We start from the raw sequence: 24,034 nt of genomic DNA on the forward strand, positions 1-24,034 counted from the left end.
TCTCTGATTTGGAAAGGGCATTATATATAGTGTTGTTTGTTTGCTTTTGTTTTTAACTACAGTTTATATTCAAATAGAATCAAAGGTATATGCTCTCTGAAATGACTTCAGATGATGTTTTCTTGAAATATTGCTGTTGAAACTTGAGGATGCCACATAGAAACGTGGCTTATCAAATGCAAGCACACGGGGTTAGGGGACCAAACCCCTGCAAAGTATATTTCCTTGGTGGACTCAAATACTTCTTTCTGTCCATCTCTGAGTATTTTAAAATCAGACATTCTTCCCAGGCCCTTTTGTGGTTTCTGCAAATCCCCAAATCAACTCAAGTTGTAGTGTTTTCCTTTTGATAAGTGAAAGACAAAGAACCTGTTGAAGAACTCTACTGAGAGAAAGATTTCATTTGTAGAGGATTCGATAGGATCTCAGACCTGTTCTCTCTTAGTTACTATTTCCTCTGTCTCTTTTGGTTTGGTTTTGTTATAAGAAGTAGTTGGTGGGACTTCCCTGGCGGTCCAGTGGCTAAGACTTTGCCTTCTAATGCAGAGGGTGTGGGTTCAATCCCTGGTCGGGGAGCTAGGATCCCATATGCCTTGGGGCCAAAAAACCAAAACATAAAACAGAAGCAATATTGTAATAAATTCAATAAAGACTTTAAAAATGGTCTACATCAAAAAAATAAAAACTAAAAAAAAAAAAACCCCAAAAAACAAAAACAAAAAAAAGAAGTAGTTGGTGACAGTATCAGTTAGTTATCACCATGGAACAAACCACACAAAATCTCATTGACCTTGAACAAGAAGTATTCATCATTGTTCTTGACTTTATGGGCCAACTGGGCAGTTCTGTGGATCTGCACTGGGCTGCCCCATAATCTGTATTCAGTGGGTAGGGTGGCAGGGGCTGGATTAGCTAGAATGGCTTCACGGGATTAGCCTGTGTGGCTGTTAGGTGCCTGTGAGCTGGGGCAATGAGGTGATGGAACCGCTTGATTCCCATGATCGGGCAGGCTAGGCTAGGCTTGTTTTCACTGTGGCTGGACAGGATTTCAAGAATGAGAGCAGGGACTTCCCTGGTGGCACAGTGGTTAAGAATTCGCCTGCCAATGCAGGGGACATGGGTTCGAGCCCTGGTCCGGGAAGATCCCACATGCTACGGAGCCACTAAGCCCATGCGCCACAACTACTGAGCCTGTGCTCTAGAGCCCACGAGCCACAACTACTGAGCCCACGGGCCACAACTACTGAAGCCCATGTGCTCTAGGGCCCGTGCTCTGCAACAAGAGAAGCCACCGCAATGAGAAGCATGCGCACCACAACGAAGAGGAGCCACTGCTCGCTGCAACTCGAGAGGGACCGCGTGCAGCAATGAAGACCCAACTCAGCCAAAAATAAATAAATAAATTAATTAATTAAATAAATTTATTTTTAAAAAAAAGAATGAGAGCAGAGGGACTTCCCTGGTGGTCCAGGGGGTAAGACTCTGCGCTCCCAATGCAGCGGGCCCTTGTGCTCGCCTCGGCAGCACATATACGAATGCAGCGGGCCCAGGTTCGATCCCTGGTTGGGAAACTAGATACCACATGTTGCAACTAAAAGACCCTGCATGCTTCAACTAAGAGCCGGCACAGCCAAAATATAAATAAATAAGTAAATAAATAAATATTTAAAAAAAGAATGAGAGCAGAAATGAGGCTCAGAACTGGCCCAACACATCCTTACCTTATTCTATTGATCAAAGCCAATCAGCAGGCCAGCCCAGACTCAGGGATGGAACAAGAGCCTCCACTTTTTGATGGGAGGAGCCACCGAATCACATTGCCAAAGGAGCTGGGGTGGATATACAGAAGGGAGAAGAAATTAAGGAAAATTTTGCAATCCATGTACTACAGGGATATTTCTTATAGATTATTATTTTTAAACACTTTGCCAACAGACTTACCCAAGCACTTACACCAAAGAGTATGCTGAGATAAGGGGATAAAGAATCTGGTAACTACAAGAATCTGGTAATGTGACCAAGACAAAATCTTCACAGTGTTTCAGAATATTGCATGAATCTGACTTACATGTTAAACCAAAGGGTCTTTCTGGAAGGAAGTGAACATCACAGTGAGCCTTTTGAAAATAAGTATTGATGAAAGTTCCTTTACTTTAAATAGCTTCTCCTTTATGCAGATTAAACTTCGGTGGTTTTTCACATCAACATGGCCTGTGACCTGGGAGGTAATCTAGAGGTTATTTAGTCTAATGGTTTTCAAACCTACTCAGTTCTGTGGACCGTGGGGTTTGCATGGAGGTGTCCCAGAGGCCCCCTCCTGTTGGGAGGAGGCACAGGACAAACAGAAAGGACAGAGTTGGCATGTGAAGCCCTTGGGTGGGTCTAGGTCAGAGCTCTAGGCCCTCCACATGAATCTTCCTATTTTGTATATTGGGCTTTGATATACAATTTCATTAAAGGTAGGAGTTTCCACAGCTTTTTAAAAGGTTGGAACTCAACAAAAAACCTGACAACCCAATTAAAATATGGGCAAAGGACTTGAATAGACATTTCTCCAAAGAAAATATACAAATGGCCAATAGGCACATGAACAGATGCTCAACATCATTAATCATTAGGGAAATGCAAATCAAAACCAGAATGAGATACCACTTCACACCCATTAGGATGGCTGTTAAAAAAAAAGAAAAAAAGAAAGAAAAAAACCAGAAAATAACCACTATGGGCAAGGACAGGGAGAAACTGGTACCCAGTGTACTGTTGGTGAGAATGTAAAATGGTGCAGCCACTATGGAAAACAGTATGGAGGTTCCTCAAAAGATTAAAAATAGAATTACTATATGATCCAGCATTTCCACTCTTGGAATATAACCAAAACAGTTGAAAGGAAGAACTTGAAGAAATATTTGTATGCTTAGGCTCATAACAGCATCATTCACAATAGCTAAGAGGTGGAAGCAACCCAAAGCCTCCATCGACAGATGACTAGAGAAACAAAATATGGTCCATTCATACAATGGAATATTGTGCAGCCTTAAAAAGGAATGAAATTCTGACACATGCTACAACATGGATGAACCTGAAGACATTATGCTGAGTGAAATAAGCCAGTCACAAAGGAACAAATACTGCATGATCCTACTTATATGAGGTACTTAGAGTAGTCAGATTTATAGAGATGGAAAGTAGAATGGCGGTTGCCAGGGGCTGCAAGGGGTGGGGGAGGAATGGGAGGTTAATGTTTAATGGGTACAAAGTTTTAGTTTGGGGAGATGAAACAGTTCTGGAGATGGATAGCAGTGATGGTTGCACAACAATGTGAATATACTTAGTACCACTGAACTATACACTTGAAATGGTTAAAATGGTCAATTTTATGTTATATATGTTTTACCATAATTTGTTTTAAAAAGGTTGGAAAGCCTCTGATCAAATCTAACCCCTCATTTTATATTTGAGAAATACTTTGCTTTTCTCACCCACCAATACAACTTGAAGATCTTTATACATCAGTCCTGCAGGTCTGCCCAGAACTGTTTGAACCACTGCTCGCTATTCTGCAATATAGATGCACCAAAAGTTATTTAACCAGTTCCCCGATGATAGGCAGTGAGGTTCAGTCTTTTGCCATCCTATCTATCTTTTTACTCCTGCCACCCCTTCTGAACTGTGAGCACCTTCCAGGGGCGTAGATTGCATCTCATTCGTTGTTCTCTCTCTAGAACCCTGCACAGTGCTCCAACCTTGATAGTTTTACTGATTAAAGAAATGAATGAATGTAGGCAATATAAGGTCCAGCTAATATATATTCTGGTCCGGATTCACTATGAATGGACTCTCTGACCTTGGCCAAGTCCCATAACCTTTCCAGGCTTCAGTTTCCCTACTGGTATGAGTACGTGAAAGGAGAGGTGCTTCCAGCTCTGAAACCCCATGATCCCAGTATTAGATTGACCCAGTATCTGACCCGATTTTCAGCCTCAGGAACAGAGGAGGCAGGGAAGAGTCCTTCTCCTGCTGTTGGGTAGAGCCTCCCCTTTCCTGGGCCACCACTGACAGCTCAGCCTGTTCAAAGCCTGACCATTTTCACCTGGGAGTAGACACATCTGGCATCAATGCTTTTGGCTCTACAATAAGATGAAAATCCTTCTGTAAGGGGCATTTGCCTGGGTTAGAGACTGACAGAGCAGTTTCACACGGTTAACTGCTATTTGCATAAAATGTCCCCACAATGCAGGGCACTGTGCCTTTTCTGCAAAGAAAAAAACCGGCACTAACAAAAGGCCTCACAATGTTGGGAAAATGAATGTTAACATTTCTGCCTGACTGATAATCTCTGATGTTACCCTTGGGAAGCCCCAGCTTTCAGAATGATTTATTTGTCAGGGTTTGGAGGTTTTTACTCCTATAATGGGCAGCAGAGGGAAGCTCAGTGCTTGAAGCAAACTGAGGAGGGGTTTATATGTTTTCTGGGGATTTCATTTGTTTTTGATTTCCGAAGTGAAATTTCCATTTCGAACAAAGAAGGAACAAAAAGGGACAAAGAACCAGTTGGCCAGTTTTGTTTGGTTTGTTTTTCTTTACATGACATTTTCCTTTTTTCAGTGCCAAACTCTGAAACTGAATGTTTGGCCCTCAGGGGTGAAGTAGAGGGTGACTTTTTTCTGACTTTTCCTAGGATATCTTGGGTTTTATATTTCTTTGGTGTACAGAAGCCTTGTAGAGCCTTGTAGAGACATTATAAGAGAACTCATGGGAAGAGATCATGCCAAGGGGCCAGAGCAAAATCTGCTTCGTAGCACACGGCAGGCATCGTGAGTGGGAGGGATGACAAAAGGCCAGAACCCCAGGGCTCCTTTCCAAGGGAGGACACAGGACACTGTCTATGTCCGTCCTCTGCTTTCCCTTCGCACTTGCATTTGACAATCATCTAACCTTGGTTAAGGTCCTGTGTGCTTCTCTATAATGTCCATGGGTAAAATAGCTTTCTTTCCACTTGCTTCCCAAAAATGCCCCATTATTTTGAGGAAAATATCAAAGTTAACACCTGGAATTTGAATCCAGGATTCAAATCAATACCTTTAAGAAATAATAGACTTGAGGTCTATCCTGGGTTCTTGGCATTGTAAATGAAAAACGTTGCCTGCCATATCAGTAAACAAAGGATGTTGCAGCCATCAAGCAATCACAATACAGCCGCCCGGACGGTGGGCCTTGAGGGAACTCAGGATGGAAACAGGATGCCCACCATCAAGCCATCAGCCACTGCAGCACTCCCGCACCCAAAGGTGCACCCTGAGGAGACTCAGGATGAGAAAATACAGGATGCTGGCCCCAGATAGCTGAGGTGCATATCAAAGGAATGACTTCAGTGAGCCCAGACTTTTGCATCTTCCCATACAGAACAGGGCTAAATTCCTTGACTTGAGATGTCTGGTTTTCTTTAATGAACAGTAACCTTTTGATGTTCTGACTACCTGGTTTTTGTCGCAAAAACTCCTAGATATCCCGCTCCTCCCTACCTCTTCGGAGCAGTCCCTCAGAGCTATCTGAGATGCTGTGTCCTGGGCTTGAGTCCTCAGTTTTGTCTGCCAAATAAAACATAATTCCCAACTTTTAGGTTGTACATTTTTTTTTCAGTCAATAGTATGGAGTCCTAGGTGTGTAGATGAAGGTCCACTTAACTATTCAACAGATATGTATTACAGCCAGCATTGAAATAGGTGCTCTGGGGTAGAACACATGGTTTCTTCTCTCACTGGATTAACAACGTGAGAGAAATAAGAAACATTAACAGATATCACAGATATAAGAGATATCACAAGGCTGCTTTTGATTAAGTACCAAGGGAGTGGAAGAAGTAGTAATGGATGCTAAGTGTGATGTCTAAGAAAATCTGAATTGAGGGGAATCAAAACTTCATGGTTATGTCTGTAGAGCATCCTTACCTCCATAATCTCAAAAAGGTGATGTCACCTGGTAGACAGCTCAGAGTTTGGACTTTAGTAACTCCACTGATAACAGTCCCCGACCATGAACTTGTCTCGCACATGAAACGTTTTCACTCCAGTAGGAAAGGAAAATGACTAAGATGACCTCCATCAGTGGGATGTAACGTGTAATTCATTAATTAAAGGAAAATTCTTCAGGGAGCCTTACACATTCCTCGTGATAGCAATTGCTGCAACCTCCCTTCTGATTTACCATGGAACAGTATTTGGGGACAAGGCTTTGGCATAGAAAATAAGATTAGAATCTCTCTTGCAAGACGTGTAATTACAGGGGGATTTAAATTGACAGTGGCTGACAAGATTTCCACCTGCACGTTAGAAAATCAATGGCAAACACACTTTTCAACATCAGGCAGTTGTGATGGCTGCCCCTTAATTGACAGCCAGGGAGAAACGTGTAACTACCTGTGGTTTACCTAATATTGGCTTCTATATTTCTCTACAGGCTAATAACATGGTTTCCAACCTCCCTCTGCCTTTCCTCGGTCAACTCTCTGTAGGGGAGATTAAATTTAATTTTCTTCATTATCACTCCATCCTGACGGGGAATTCAAATGCATCACTTTGAGATCTAAAAAAAAGTCTCGACTCAAGAGTAGATAAATGAAAGAAGACGTAAAATATGGTTCATAAAATTGTTCCCCTGTAATAGTTAAGTCTCTCTGCTAATTAGAGAGGAATGTGCTTTTACAGTTTCTTCCGACATACTTTAAAAAGAATTAGAAAGACTTGTACTCAGAAAAGAAAGACTTGTACTCAGAAAACTATAGAACACTGATGAAAGAAATCAAAGATGACATAAACTGATGGAGAAATATACCATGTTCTTGGATAGGAAGAATCAATATTGTGAAAATGACTATACTGTCCAAAGCAATCTACAGATTCAATGCAATCCCTATCAAACTACCAATGGCATTCTTCACAGAATTAGAACAAAAAAATCTTACAATTCATATGGAAACACAAAAGACCCCGAAAAGACAAAGCAATCTTGAGAAAGAAAAACGGAGTTGGAGGAATCAGGCTTCCCGACTTCAAACTGTACCAAAAAGCTACAGTAATCAAGACAGTATGGTACTGGCACAAAAACAGAAATAGAGATCAATGGTACAGGATAGAATACTCAGAGATAAACCCACACACATATGGGCACCTAATTTACAACAAAGGAGGCAAGAACATACAATGGAGAAAAGACAGCCTCTTCATTAAGTGGTGCTAGGAAAACTGGACAGCTACATGTAAAAGAATGAAATTAGAACACTAACACCATACCCCAAAATAAACTCAAAATGGATTAAAGACTTAAATTTAAGACCAGATACTATAAAACTTTTAGAGGAAAACATAGGAAAAACACTCTTTGACATAAACCACAGTAAGATCTTTTTTGACCCACCTCCTAGAGTAACAGAAATAAAAACAAAAATAAACAAATGGGACTTAATTAAACTTAAAAGCTTTTGCACAGCAAAGGAAACCATAAACAAGACAAAAAGACAACCCTCAGAATGGGAGAAAATATTTGCAAATGAAACAACAGACAAAGGATTAATCTCCAAAATATACAAATAGCTCATGGAGCTCAATATCAAAAAAACAAACAATCCAGTTAAAAAATGGGCAGAAGACCTAAACAGACATTTCACCAAGGAAGATATACAGATGGCCTAGAGACACATGAAAAGATGCTCAACATCACTAATTATTAAAGAAATGCAAATCAAAACTACAATGAGGTATCACCTCACACCGGTCAGAATGGCCATTATCAAAAAAATCTAGAAACAATAAATGCTGGAAAGGGTGTGGTGAAAAGGGAACCCTCCTACACTGTTGGTGGGAATGTAAATTGATACAACCACTATAGAAAACAGTATGAAGGTTCCTTAAAAAACTAAAAATAGAACTACCATATGACCCAGCAATCCCACTACTGGGCATATACCCTGAGAAAACCATAATTCAAAAAGAGATATGCACCACAATGTTCATTGTAGCACTATTTACAATAGCCAGGACATGGAACCAACCTAAATGTCCATCAACAGATGAATGGATAAAGAAGATGTGGCACATATGTACAATGGAATATTACTCAGCCATAAAAAGAAAGGAAATTGAGTTATTTGTAGTGAGGTAGATGGACATAGAGTCTGTCATACAGAGTGAAGTAAGTCAGAAAAAGAAAAACAAATACCGTATGCATATATATGGAATCTAAAAAAAAAAAAAAGTGGTACTGATGAACCTAGATGCAGGGCAGGAATAAAGAGGTAGACATAGAGAATGGAGTTGATGACATGGGGTGGGAGGGTGAAGCTGGGGCGAAGTGTGAGTAGCATCGACATATATACACTACTGAATGTAAAATAGATAGCCAATGGGAAGCAGCAGCATAGCACAGGGAGATCAGCTTGGTGCTTTGTGATGACCTAGAGGGGTGGGATAGGGAGGGTGGGATAGGGAGGGTGGGAGAGAGGCTCAAGACGGAGGGGATATGGGGGCATGTGTATGCATATGGCTGATTTGCTTTGTTGTGCAACAGAAACTAACACGGTATTGTGAAGCAATTATACTCCAATAAAGACGTAAAATAAAAATTAATAGCAGGGTTCAGTCACATGTGTGTGTCTGTGTGTGTGTGTTTACTGAGGTGGGCGGGGGGAACTCCTAAATAAAAACAAGAATTTAAAATTGGCCTTACAATTTTTTACAAGTGTTTTCTAGTCGCCCAGTTGGTTTGTAGAATAAAACTCATGACACTAGTTTGTTCTTTGGTTGGACACTATGAAATCACCATTTTGTGGGGCAAAAACTACTGAATATTGGCAATTTCATAAGTGTCAACCTAATAAGTCAGCTAAAAGCCTGGTGACTGCGTGTGCAGTGTGATTTCAGGAGTTCTACAAAGGACCTATAACCTTAAAATTAGATCAAGCTTCCTGTTTCATGAGTAAATAAGGTAATAATTATATAATAATAAGTAGTAAACAATACACATCATAATTTGAAATAAAGTACAAATGAGCAACATCAGAGTCTTTCCTTTGAGCTAAACGAGACCAGCAAGCAGCAGAACCCACGTGCCTAAAATGGGGCATGGAAAGGAGTGGGCTGTCCTCTAGAGTCTCTGTGACAACTTTACCAACCCTCTGGTGCTACCCTTTCTGGAAGGCCATCTTTCCAGTCTCACTCAGAGTATTGGCTGAGGAGGCGTGTTCCCAGATCCATGCAGATCCACTGGATCCTCACTAATCTCCGCTGTGGGGAGGCTGGATTATTCCTCATCCAAACTCATAGCCACTAAGGTATGACTGGTCCTGCTGTGTGGCCTTTTGGGTTGAGATTGAGAGACTGAACATACAAAGGGACAATGACCAGGCTGTAGGTAAAACTAGGCTCTGACCCACCACCTGCAGCAACTGCCCAGGAAATCACCTCCTTATCTACCATAACGAGCCCAGGAAGCCAGCCTGCTATAAGTGAGATGTACAGAAGTTCCGATTGCTATCTCTAGTGACAATCCAGGAACCCAAACAATAACTTCCATAATAATCAGCCCCAAATGGACAGAACTTGGGTGATAACGGACAGAACTTGGGTGATACCTGACAGCTTCCCTATCTGTCTCTGCATCCAACTTAGGACCAACCAGAGAAAGCCAAACATCCACCGTTAGCCAATCACATTGGATGCCCTACTAGTTAGCCTGCCTACAGCTTCCTCACGCCAGCAGCCTCCAACCAGGGCACACCTGAAGCTTTCCCTTTTTTCCATTATAAAACTTCCCCATTCCTCTGCCTTAATGTACCAAAACACAGAGTGGGTGTACCACTCAAGGTTCATGGTTGCAAATAAGAGAAACCAACTCTGGTCCACTTAAGCAGAAAGGGAATTGACTACATGCATTCATTCATGTGGGAGTGACCTTACCCGGAAAACAGGTGAATGTTGTTTTTGGCAGAGCAAACAAAAACTTAGATAATACAGTGGTCTGTAGTCCTCCAAAGGGCCATTGTATTCAAACAGATATACTGAATATTATCTATGGTAGTAACATTTCATGGCCAAAGGGGTGGGAGAGGGGGTGGGGGCAGGGAGATGATCAGGAAACAAAAGTCTAAAAAGGCACCGTAGAGGTGCAGTGGGGGGTTGGGAGGTGAAAAGTTTATAAGAAGGAAGCAGGCAACTCTTAGAAGCTATGTGTCTATACACAGGCCAGATCCCCAGGTCAGAGGAGAGGACAGCTGGCAGCCAGAAGCTCAGCAGAGCCAAACTACAGAAAGAGACTGGTTAAGATGGGCCATTACTGCCGCTGGTCACGGGATGCCCGCACACTGGGGCAGGAAACAAATTCCTGTTGCTTTGTTTCACTTGCTCCAACCTCAGAATCCTAGGCTCTCTGGTCCTCCCAAGACTCATCCATCAGTAGATCTCCCACGGATATTCAGATGGCAGGCAGGCAGGCAAAAATGACGGTGCCCACATGTAGGACACTGTCATCGCTGTGATTTCAGGCTATGCTTGAGCCCCAGGACGGCACTAGCTTTTGAAGCTGCTTGTTTAATGTTGCATGCTCTTTGATTTGGGTTCCCATCGGTCCTAGCTCACTGTTGCTCGGGCTAGTGTTTGCCCATCAGGCAAGTGTATTTTCTATCTTCTGATCTTTGACTTATCCTTCTGGGGCAAGGGGAGAGGCCACTCATTCCTTTTATGCTTTCTCTTTCCCTCCAGGGGCATGGAGGGAAAGAGAATCCTGGAATCCTAAGCCCTTTCTATCCTGGAATCCTAAGCCCTTTCTAACTTCTGACCAGTCTGTGGAATTTTCTTAACTCATTCATTTGTACTCAACTTTCTTATTATTCACAGGGCTTCCCTTCATCAGCTGTGCCCAGGTTCCCTACTGGGGAAGACTATGATTTTTTTTGCATAATTAGTGCAATCATTTATTTTGTGCAATGCTTTACTGTTTAGAATTTCACATACATTCTCTTATATAACAGTAACAACACTGTGATGAGACCCTTATTACGATATCTGTTTTCTAACAGGATATGCATACACAGGAAGTGTATACTATCCGGATTTAAATATTTAAAAGGAGAGAGCTAGGAAAAACCCAATCTTATTGCACATTCTGTGCCTAATCAAGATCCTCTCTGATTTCAGCCCCACAGATAATTGGGTATCTCTGTCTTTCCTCAGTTGAATGTTCTATAGCTGCAGAGATACTCCAGACATTTCTCCCCTCTGTCTTCAACGCGGTTTATATTTGTAAAATCTCGCAGCAGAAACGCCACTGTCCCCGCAGTCACATCAATCTCTGCTCTTTCTGTGTGCTACCACTGAACTGTACACAGGCTGGCTTGCTTAGTGTATGCCTGGTACTGGGCTAAGTGGCTTTACATGGAAGATTTCATTGAGTCTGCACAACTCTGATGTAGGTACCACGCTCATCCAGATTTTACAGATGTGGAAACTGAGGATGTAAATAACTTAAGATCATACAGCTAAGAAAGTGGCAGGGCTGGAATTCAAATATCCATCTCTAAACAGGAAAGTTAAGAGAATAATCCTAAGAATTCTTATCAGGAGAAATGTTTTCCCCTTTTTTCTTTTCTTCTTTCTTTTCTTTTTTACTATATCTACTTGAAAAGATGGATGTTAGCTGAACCTATTGTGGTCATCATTTCACAATATATGTAAATCTTGCTGTATGCCTTAAACTTATACAGTGATGTGTGTCAATTATTTCTCAATAAAACTGGAAGCCCCCCCTCCACACACACAAATATCTACCTGTCTGACTCTTGCGCCTGAGTTCTTCATCTCTATATGCCGCTGCCTTTTTGTCCATAAGCTGGCTTCCCCCAAAGGCTTCTAGACTCTTGAGGACAAGTGCCATGACTTCTATATTTTGCACCTAAGACTAGTGCCTGGAATATAAGGGGCCCTCAATAGATACTTGTTGAATGAATGGATAGATGAATGAATGAGTATGCTCTGGGGCATTTTCGAAAATGTAATTTTCAGGTATCAAGTGAATATCATTGCTTGAGATGCCCAATGGGCTGAACAGTATGTTGGCTCAGAACTGTGAACTCTCCTCTAGTTTCCTGAGAGATGAGGTTGTTTTCGGCAGCCTGGGTGTGGTCGTTTCCCAACCAATGTCTTGTTTTTCTTCCTGTTGAGTGAGAACAGATATACTAGCCACCTGTATCATGAGGACATTATGAAAAAAAATGGGGGAATCCTAGGAATAAAAAGTTTTAAACAAACTAAAGGTATTTAAAATATGTATCACATGTGGATTGACTTGTAGAAAAGGAGTTTTCTTTTTTCTTTCTCTTTTTTTTTTTTTGCAAGCAGTCATAATCATAATAATTGGGGAATCATTAGATACTTGAAAATATGGATGAAAAACTGTGATGACTATCATGTTTTATATTTCTTTAAACTCTTCCTCATCTCAATTTTGCTTTTAAAATAACATGGTTTCAGTTGTTTTAGCCAACTTTGGAGAAAAAAAGGCTTTTCTCTTTTTCATGGTTCTTCTATTTGAAATCCCTGTCTCACGGTGCTGTCAGCTCCCTGGGTACCTGTAAAGGTTGCAATTATTTAATTACCTGGATAATTAGTTGGATTTTTGTCTTAACCTGTTTGCACCTTCTTGAAGAAAAAAATCATTCATTTCTTCCAAAATGGTTCAAAGAATAGGTCTGTAAGGTACAGAAATGAAAGGTAAAACTCTGAATGAATTTATGATATAATTCCAACTCAGAGAAATCAAGGAAAAACTTAATCCTCTAGCTTCCCTACAGATTTTCCTCCACTGGTGTTTGACCTCTTAGTTTCCAGAAATGGTGTCTTCTATGTGAAAACAGGCTTCTGAGAGAATTATTTCCAGCCAATTCTCAGGTTAATATCGAAGGCAAAGAAAATGCCCGGACTTAAACATGTTGGCAGCATAGCTTGGAACCAGATTTATGAGGCTCTTCCCCAACTTCTACAGCTTCCTAGTGAGTGGTTCTCAGCTGCATCTGAATCACCCGGGGATCTTTAAATTTTCTGACCCCCAGCCCCCTGCCGAGATTCTGATTTAGTTTTACTAATGTGTGATGTGGGAATCAAATTTTTAAAAAGCTTCTCAGGGGATTATAGTGTAGAGCCAAGATAGGGAGTCTCTATACAGGAATTTCATGATAACAGAACAATTTGCCAATGAAGAAACAAAGGGGTGGGAGTTGTCACTGACTGTCACTGACCGTCACTATAGAAAAGCAACATATGAAACGAGAATCAAGTGGAGTGTCTGTCCCAACCCACCTCATGCTGGTCGCCCAGGTCCCACCACTTCAAGTCTGGCCTGGGCCAGCAGCAACAGCATCACCCGGAAGTCTGCTAGAAACGCAAAACCTCCACCCCCATCCCGGATCTATCGAAGCAGAGTCTGCATTTCATCAAGATCCCCAAGTGATTCATCCGCACCTTGAAGTTTGAGAAGCCTGACCTAGAAAGCCATGGCGGGGAACAGAACAACGACCGTGGAGAAACATCTATTGGGGTCATACAAAGGCCAAGTGAGGCTCTTGTCCAGCTGGCACATCTTCATAATGACTCTTGATTCCCAATATTCTCCCAGAAAGTCTCCTGACCCCAAGGAACTTTCCATGAATGGTGCTTTTCCTGCCACCCATCTTACTTTTCCTTAAAATGGTGGTTGCAACATGTTTGCTGGTGGTGATGGTGGTTGGTTCGATTAGGCTCACCCTCACCATACCTGATTTCTAACTGTGTATTATATATATTTATATAACTATTCTCTACCACCTTGACACTGGAACTGGCAATTTTAGAACAAACAGGGTAGACTCATCATAAGCAATGCATTTTTTTCAAGAGGGAGGACACATAGGAAAAAAATGAATTCCCAAAGTGATGGGAGGTATTTATGAATCACACCTCCAGAGGAAATGGCTAACATGAAAAAGGGGTAAAATGTGCAACTTTTACCCTGGTAAACGTTAATAATCCATGAATTGTTACAAAAGAAATTGGTACTTCTAAAGAAATTATAAAACCTGTAAAGAAATTTAGAAATAACATATGCCCACCCTGTACTTCATTTTACATCAACATTGATTCTAAAATACACCATAAATTCAAAAGTGGGGTGGGGCAGAAGAGAAAATCTCTAAATCACATGTAGAAACTGATTAAAGGCCAAATTGATTAAAGGCAGTATAGATTAAGGCAAACTGATTTATAAAATGCTAACTTTTTTAAAAGTATGCTTTAGAATTAAGTACCAAGTAAGCTTTAAATGTGATGGATCACTGCTTAACTTATATCTGTTTTTCTTTACTAGGACGCAGTAGAAGGCTCACTCAGAATCATTTTAATAGGGTCAAAATCTTTTGGAAACTTTTTTTTCCAACTATTGCTTTGTTTATATTGACTTTGACTTCAGTATTAGGGGGCTTTAGAGTGGTTCTAGAATAAAAGCCTGTGACCCTCAACTTCAAGTGAGATGGTATGACTTGAGTCAAATGGTATGTGACACTTTGGGATGGAGGGAGGGACTCTATTCAGAGGCTGTAACTGTCCTGTCTTCACTTTAAAAAATTAATAGCTAATATTTATTGAGCCCTTATCATGTGCCAGCACAAGCATCTTCCTATTTAATCTTCACAGTAAACTAATGAGTTAGGTTCTATTATTTTTTTCACATTACAGCTGAATAAATGAGGCTCAGAGAGTTTAATTAAATCACCCAAATATGTTTTACAAGGCCACAAGTGAAAACAAATACATAAACAAAAACCAGTCCTTTTTTTCCCAACTATCCTGTCAGTCTTGGTCACGTTCACGTGTACCTTGAATTCGCTAGCCAGTATTGCCAGTTTCTGAAGACAATCAAGATTCATTCCACTTTCCTAAACTAGGCAATGTCTATCTTTTCATAGCACTAGGTACTCTAAAGTAATGCTAATTAAAATTAAGCCAGAGGGCTTCCCCGGTAGCGCAGTGGTTAAGAATCCGCCTGCCAATGCAGGGGACACGGGTTCGATCCCTGGCCCGGGAAGATCCCACATGCCGCGGAGCAACTAAGCCTGTGTGCCACAAACTGAGCCTGCGCTCTAGAGCCCACGTGCCACAACTACTGAGCCCGCATGTCACAACTACTGAAGCCCACATGCCTAGAGACCATTTTCCGCAATAAGAGAAGCCACTGCGATGAGAAGCCCACGCACCACAACGAAGAGTAGCTCCCACTCACCGCAACTAGAGAAAAGCCCGCACGCAGCAACGAAGACCCAACACAGCCAAAAAAAAAAAAAAATTAAGCCAGAAGTTCCAGCTTCAATAATGATAATGTGTCTTATTTCATAATTAAACTTAGGATGCAAATATTTGGACAATTAACTCTTCCCAAGTGTAAAATAGCAACTATTTTAAAACACTAATTTCTACACAGTTGGTCTTACTTTCCCCAGGATGTGGTACACATGTCGGAGGGCCCTGCATCAAGCCTAACTTTTGAGAAGATACATTTGACTTAGATTTCTAAAGATTGATTTTTTTCCCTCAACTCACAGGTCAGTTGACAAGGAAACAGTTAAATCATTTATAGTTTAACACTAAATTACCCTCGTTATATTAAGAGAATAAAGTGATGGCATCAGCTTGTGTAGATAAAAGAGAGGATATATTGGGACTAAATTCTTGTGGACATCGTCCGGCCACAGTGTAGAAAGGAAGGAGTAGATCACGTATCTGATTGACCCACACGGAAGCAGAACAGAGTCTGATCCCCTAGGGAACATGATAAACCAGGACCAAGCCACGTAAGTGCTAAACTTGGCTTCTCACCTAAGAATAATAGCATTGTGGTGATGAAGGCTGATGAAATAATTCAACATAATAGAAGCACATATTAATCAGATATTTTCGTAGAGATCCCAGGATTTCTGCCTTGAAGCCAAAATGATCACGTTAGAGTGATTTCCCCCATGCTTTGTTTGTTTATGGCTTATTTACTTAAACAAATAAATTAACTTTAGTAATTAACTTTAGGAAACTTCCAGTTTCCTTAGGAAATCACTAGAAACCTCATCTCTTCTAAAAAGCAAGCCCAGAGATTCAGATTTTATAGCAAAATTTATTTTTAAACCTTAGAGATTGACATTATTATCTATATTCTGAGCTGAGTCTAAAATTGTCAAGGAATGAGATTAAAAATGGCTACTAAATATAAAGTAACAGAACCATTGAACACACTTCATTCACGGACTTGAGATCACAAATAAGGCAGAATGGGAGGATACTCATTTTCCGCCTTGTTCTGTTTCCTTTTTTTGACAGTATTCAATTAGCTGAGCAGTTCTATTAATAGAGGAAAGTGGCACCATTTTAGGAAATACAATAGAAATGAACATAGGAACAATAGGGGACAGGTGCCAGATGGGGACACACAGGCAGTCCTGTGCGTCTTCCATCAAGTATTCATGAAGGTCTGGGATCCCAAGGACACATCTAACAGTAACAGTCACATGGTTCAGAGCTAACGAGGAGGTGTCCTAGAGGAATGATTGTCTACAAGAAACTGCCAACGCCTAAGTATAAATTAAATATAATCCCGACCAAGCAAGCGTTCCCTGTCATTAATCATTGTGCAACGTCATATCCATGACCTCCGGGCTGCATTAAACTCCAGGAAACATTCCTGGCCCTGTTCTAAAGGCCTTGTGTCTGGGCCAGGAGGCTGTGGGAAATAATCAGATTCTGCCCAGAGGACTCGAGCAGGTCTGCTATTCCCCCACCGTGGCCCCTTCAAGCCCCAGGAAGTGAGACATTTCCATGAGTTCTGGATCTGAAGATGCCTAAGTCATTTGACTGGTTTGCCATGCCGTCTCTGTGTTCTCAGTTTACAAGCAGTGCACGAACATTGCAGAGAGAATTTCCTGTGAAAATGAGACTCAGGCATGCTGCTTGAAGAACCAGAGTCTGAAGAATCCCAAAATACCATGTAGAAATCATAATATTGGCTGCTTCTGGAATAGTATTCCACCCACAGCTTTAGCTTACAAAGTGTTTGCAGATCATTATCAGAGACCTTCAAGAATCCATAATCACACGTTGCGGCACGATCATAACATTTACATCAGGGAAAAAATGGTGCCAAAGTCCCAGCCCAGGAGTCTTCTATCTCAAGCTCACTGAGTGACTTCATGTTCTCTTTTCTTTTAATTAAGCAAAAACAGACTCACAAATACAGAGAACAAACCAATGGTTACCAGTGGGGGAAGGAGTGGGGGGAGAGGAAAAATAGGTGAAGGGGCTTAAGAGGTACAAATTACTAGGTATAAAATAAATAGGCTACAAGGATGTAATGTACAGCACAGGGAATATAGTCAATATTTTATAACAACTTTGTATGGAGTATAATCTATAAAAATATTCAACTACGATGTTGTACACCTGAAACTAATATAATATTATAAGTCAACTATACTTCAATTAAAAAATAAAAACTAAGGTTATTCTCCAGTCAGAGCTGTTGCTTGGGTTCCTACTTCACCATGCTTCTGGCTCTGAGTTTTCACATAATGACATTGTCCACCAATATAAAACTGAATCAGCCATGACTTGAACTCAAGACCTGAATTCTGGTTCTCACCTCAGGCTCTGATTAGCATTCCACTTGGCACCTGGCTAGTTGTCCTGACCCCTGGCACACAATATTATTTTCATGTGCTCTGTTCTCAGGCTGGCTTTGATGTTTGGCTGCTGCCACACCTGATAGTGACCTAGGGCAGGTTTTCACTGAGTTCCACTCTATAGCTGGTGCCGGAGGAAGCATAAATTCATTGTACGTAGTTCAGAATGCTTAGTGAAGGATTAAACATATCCTACAGTGCACTCCTGCAGATGCCAGTGCAGACTGTCTAATCATATTCCTCACCCACCAATGAGGGCTGGATGTTGGCCAGTAAAGTGGTCAGAATTCCTGGGACCAAAGACTGTAGTGGATGGTCCTCAGTGAAGGGAAGGAGTTCACAGAAACCGAGGAGTGAGCAAAGCAGGGAAACTTTGCAAATGCGCTAAATCCTAAGTAGCTGAGCAGCACTTGAAGTGGCATCCACTCCAAGGTCAGAGGTGATGTTTCAGAGCCAGTAAGGTAGGACCAGACAATGGCAAAAGCCAGTTTTAGGAGTAAAAATAGAAACACATATAAAGTGTTTCAGGAAAATTCTTAGTCTGTAAGCACTCAAAATGGTAGCTGTGAGCTGAATGGTTAAAGTAATGAGTCCTAGACAGTTCCTCTACCTGTATCCCTGTAGCCACGATCCTATGAAAAGCTTATTATTTTTTTCTGCCTGTCTGCTTTCCTTGCCAGGACATGGGTAGCTGAACATCAAGATTAAAAACAAACGTTTGAGGGTCAGATTGCCTAGATTTGAATCTCAGCCCTGCCATTCGCCAGCTGCCTGCCTTGGGCAAGGTAACCTGTCTGAGTCTTACCTTCCCGGGGTAGTAAAACGCAACTCATAGGGATGTTGTCAAGGTTCAATGAGACACTTTGTGACAAGTCTCCATCACAGTGCCATATCAAAACAGGAAATTGACATTGCTACAGTGTGCTGTGTGAGTTCTATGCCACTTTTTATCCCAAGTGTACATTCCTGTAACCACCTTCACAATCAAGTTACAGAATTATTGCATCACCACAAAGATCCCCCTCAGGCACACCCTTCGCCTCCCCCACTCCATCGCTAACCCTTGGCAACCACTAATTTGTTCTCCATCTTTATACATTTTTCGTGTTGACAATGCTATATAAATCAAATTATACAGTATGTGACCTTTTGAAATTGGATTTTTTTTTTTTTTACTCAGCATAATGTCCTTGAAATCCATTCAAGTTGTTACGTGCATCAATAGTTCATCCTCAGTAATACTTCATGGTATGGATGTACCACAGTTTAACCTATTAAAGGACATTTTGGTTGTTTCCAGTTTTTAGCCATATAGAGAAAGCTGCTATCAACATACATGTACAGATTATTGTGTGGCCATACGTAGTCATGTCTCCTGAATAAATGCCCAGAGTGTGATTGCTGGGTTGAATGATAAGTGGTATATTTAGTTTTTAAGGAAACAGCCAAACTGATTTCCAAAGTGACTGCACCATTTTACATTCCCACTAACAATATATGAGAAATCCAATTTCTTCTCATCCTCACTAGCATTTGATATCATCACTATTCCCAAGGTCCAAGGAAGAGGGACAGTAATCGAGGGCAGTTCTGAAGCAGGAAATGTTCACGACACAGACCTGCACTGACTTGGATCTGCCCAGGAGGCTATTTTCTCTGCTGTAATCGCAAAAATAAGAGGTCCCGAATGCCTGACCATCTGCTGCCCTGCTTGTCACTGGGAATAGGAAGGAGCTCTGGAGGACAATTTTTCTGTGTAATATTGGCACTGGGATTGATTTTCCAGATCAGAGATTTTGGAGAGAGCTTGTCTATAATCTGAAGTATCTCGTGCGCCACTCTGTTCTCTGCTTGGACACTTACTTTAAGGATTCTATTTGCAAAGTTAGATTTCTGCTCAGCGGATATGTTTTTGTAAGAGATTCTGAATCAACGACTCCTTTAATGTACTTTGATTACCTAATCTCTAGGCTGTATTTCACCTTTTTCATCAGTTAGGGGATCCTTGGAGCTGAACTGAGAGAATCAGATCTCCCGAGAGCCTCAAACCTGGTCTATAGATGGATAGGCTATTTGGGAACTAACAAGAGCAAGTACGCATTACAGCTTCCCTCCCTACAAGGAAGACACCTGATGGGTGTTTGAACACTGAATAGAATGAAAAAGAGAAAAGCAAAGGGATCAGCTGTCTCAGAACTCTGTTCCTTTTACGAGGTCTTCCTCAGCTTGCTTCATTTGGTTGCTTTTTATAGTTTTGATACTCCAAGGTCAAGGTTGATGGCTACACCACCCTCCCAGCCTCTTGGGCTGGACACCTTGGAGTCATTTTGCTCCTCACTCTTCCTTGCCCTCCACATACAATGATGCTGCCACTCGTGGGCTCTCACACCATCCTTTCTCGTGCCCAGTAACACCTCCCTTGTTTAGACCTCTATTTCTCCTCACCTAGAATGTTACAGTTGACCTTAACTGATTTCCCTGCCTCCATCCCATCTATCCCATATATTTACGCTCAATTATTTCACCTAATGTACGACTCAAATCACTGCATCCCCACGCTCAAAAATCTTCAGCAGTTTACTGTCACTTATGGAATTAAGCACAAACTTTACTCTGAATCTGCTTTCCAGCTTCTTCTTTGATTAATCTCCCATATGGGCTCCATGGCCTGACTACTGCCATGCTTGTTGAACTCTGGGCCTTGGCTAATAATATTCCCATTTTTGGAGAACCATTCATTTCTGTTCACTTCATCTGTCAATGCCCATTCCAATGCTAACTCTTAAGAAGTCCTCCCTCAGTTTCCAGTTAAATGTATTCTCTTCCTCCTATAAGCCACCTTAGCACACTAAAAACTATTTTTATGGTCCTTACTTTCTGTTTGATATTATAGTGGAGCCTATACTTGTCCTATTCCCATTATTAGACTGTAAACTTCTTGAAGGACAAAGCCAAGTTTTACTTATCTTTGTTAGCCTTTCTATATTTTATATACTATTTAGCCCATAGTGGTTATTAAATAAATATTTGTTGACTTGAATTCAATTCCAACTATTTAAAAACTGTACTCATACTATTTGAGGTTAGGATTGGTTACTACAGTTAAGCCTGGACTGAGGTTTTTAAAAGTATCAACTGACCTCTTTCAGATACCTGGGCTCTACCTTCAGGTTGTATAACACATGAGAAGTGAGGAGAAAGGCAGGGAGGTAGAACAGATGTTCTTTAATACTCTTCAGACTATTATACTCTTATCATGGCTTCAGTTAAAGAGACGTTGTACTTCCCTAGGGAACAGAATATAGAAACTAAGAGAACTGGGGACTTTAGAAATTGGGAGGCTGCTGGCAGGAGCAGAGGGAGGAGGCTTCTGCAGGATGACTCCAGAGCCATCCTGCATCTGTGGCTGAGTAGCTATCATGGCCTCACTAACCCACTTTGGAGTCATGACTGCTTTTTCTCTGGTGAACTTTCCATAAAATACTTTTTTTTTGCTGTGTGCAAATATTTAGTAGTTGTTCTTGTCCAATGTCAGGCTGTCTAGACTTTATTGAGAGAACCAAGGAAAGGGCATTTTTGCGTAAGTCTGAACTAGGGGTTTAGCAGAAGAGCTGGGTTTTATGATAGTGGGAGGGACTGAAATTCTTAAGGGAAAAAATTAACTTCTGTAGGCGGAGGGGTAGGGACAGTAGGGTACATCTCCCTCTGTTTACTTGGAGATTTCCTTTTGGAGTTCTTCTCTGATGACACTATGGAGTGTTACATGACTGTTTTAAACAAGAAAGCTGGTTCTTGTCCAAGATGTTCAATAAATATTCACTGATTGATTGCTGATAAACGTCCTTGACTATTCCAAATGGATGAGTTCTGCTTGAAGTGCGAGCCATATGGAACTTTCATCCAAGATGACTACTGGCCCTCCTGCCGCCCGGAGACAATCCTAAATCACAGTTGTTCTTTTTGTTTTGATAAACCATGGGCTTCCAACATCTTTGAAGTCAAGGCCTGCCTTCCTTGACTGCACATTAAACACTTCATTTAAATGTGGGGGCATTCTAAACCTGATGAGAAAGGCTGCATCAATTTTCATGTTTCCACAGACCTCCAATGATGCATCCTTCCTTTATCCACAATTGTTGTCCAGTTTTCCCACTATGCTTGGCTTCCTCTCCTTCCATTGTGAAGAGAAGATTCTGAGGTAGGAGGGCACTTAAACCAAGATGTTCATTGGAGACTCTGAGGAACAGGGGATTTTACTGAGTCCTCAGTGGGAAACTGCAGTCCTAGGGGAGAGAGCAGGAGGAGGACCCAGGCCAGAGAGGTTACCTCTCCTCACTCTTTTCGGACAGGCCTGGAGGTGGCAGTCTTTTGGTTTTAGGAATCAAGTCTGGGCTCTAATGAGGACAGTGGTGTTGGGACAACTTGTTTTTAAGACAAGATTTTTCATGCTTCTTTGGGAAGAAGCCAATGAAGAGGAATCACCTTCAGTTGGGTTTCTCTTCTCTGATTTCAGATTGTAATGAACTTTTTGAAACTAAACACAAACATAGTAAAAAGGCTAGAATATACTGATAAACATTTTAAAGATAAAACTTGCAATCTCACCATGCACAGATAGATGCCATATTTATATTTGCTTGGGGAAAATATCGAGAAGGATATTTTATATATATTATATGTAAATATCCTTCTCGATATTTTCCCCAAGCAAATATAAACATACATGTATTTTTAAAAAAGATTCACACTAATTGCTCTGCCATCTGGGTTTTGGTTTGGTTTTCTTTTCTCAATGCTAACTAGTGTAGTTCTTCCCTGTCAATAAATATAGATACACATAAACATTTGTAATGACTTCATGTTCTTGATTTTAGGGATGTTTTATATTATGTATGTGTCATGGTTTCAGTACTGGATGTGAACAAAGTTGTCATCACTAATATTAATTATTTTGCCTTATTTTAGGTTGAAATTAGAACTGCCGTTTTCTTGGGTACAATAAATATATTAACATTTTGGACAAAGAGTTCTGACTTTGGGCCTGAAATATTTCTTATTTCTTAATGTAACCCAGACACTATTCCATGGCCCTCGGGACCACCTTGCTGCTCATGGATTTAGGTCAAGCCGGACTCTAACTCTTCTTCTCGGGTTGGAGCAGTTGCTACATCTTCCTTTTGCTTTCCTCTGTTTCTATTTCTGAGCCCACAAATTCTTCCTGGTGCCACATTGAGTCAAATTCGGACATAAAGCTGAACATAGATTCTTTTCTCTATTTCCCACAAGCACTATGATCCCTCTCTGTGTGCTGTGATGTTTAACTGAAGATTTGAAGTGTTGCTGAGAATCCCATCGTGGACCACACAGTCTACCCACAAGCCCCTCTGCCCCTCCCAAAGCCTATTCGCCTGATGAACCCCCTTCCCCGCTCGTGTTGACCCTGCCAGGACTGCTGACACCCTGCCCTCAATTCCCACACTTCCTCTAGGTGGGGAGCAATGCCATGTGGTCAGGCTGTCCAGTGAAGTCCCCAGCACTTTGGAGGATAAAACAGCACAGACCTAAATATCCTTACTCATTTTGGTCGATGGGAATGGAACTGGCTACATTTTGATACACCATTCAAATAGACTTTTTCACTTAACATAGACTTATGGACTTCGGGAGCAAGAAACAGCTTCAAAGGATGGTGTTCAGCTCCCTCACTTTGCAATGTGAGAAACTGGGGTCTCCAGGGCCAGTGTTCAGCACCTTAGCACCAGAGCCTTGCCCAGAATTCCAGGTTCCTGCCTTCTGATCCCACTGCTTCACGGCGTTGTTAGAAAAAAAAAATTAGGAGGACTTTTCCCACTTCAGAGAGAGCAGGAAGCCCCCTCCATCCTCTGCCCCAATCCTTCTAGGTCCGAAGGATCCAGGACTAGAGATGTAGGTGGAAGAGAGAGTTTAGGCTTAAAACAAAAAGGCAAAAATAAAAGATGAGTTTTTAAATACCAGAGAAAAGGGTAACTATTAGCTTTCAAACCAAGAAGTCTAATATTGTTGTTGTAACTTTTCTTCTGATTATCTCATAAATCTGCCTAAGCTTTTATGACCTGAAAGATGGTCCCAATTTGGTGGACCCTGGCCTGGGATCCAAGATTCTGAAGATTTGTTCCAGGAGTTGCCCTGTGACTTTCTGTACAATCCTTGGGAATTACCTTAACCTTTCTGTGACCTTATCCTCTCTGTAAAGAGAGATAATATTACTTGCCTTAATACAATACTTTAAAAAAAAAAAAAAATCTATGAGATTCCCAG

General features: G+C 41.2%; 1 long non-coding RNA gene across 5 annotated transcripts in view; it reads right to left on the reverse strand.

Moving 5' to 3' along the window:
* The window catches only part of LOC309651741, a 204,932-nt gene that overhangs the window by 27,112 nt on the left and 153,786 nt on the right, over positions 1 to 24,034 (reverse strand). For all 5 annotated transcript variants that reach the window (XR_014258345.1, XR_014258346.1, XR_014258347.1 and 2 more), the window contains one exon: positions 1,722 to 1,829. This is a non-coding gene — a long non-coding RNA (uncharacterized lncRNA). The remainder of the gene's footprint in view (positions 1 to 1,721; positions 1,830 to 24,034) is intronic.

This window comes from Balaenoptera physalus (assembly GCF_965194825.1).
Source record: "Balaenoptera physalus genome assembly, chromosome: 21".
Classification (NCBI taxonomy): Eukaryota; Metazoa; Chordata; class Mammalia; order Artiodactyla; family Balaenopteridae; genus Balaenoptera; species Balaenoptera physalus.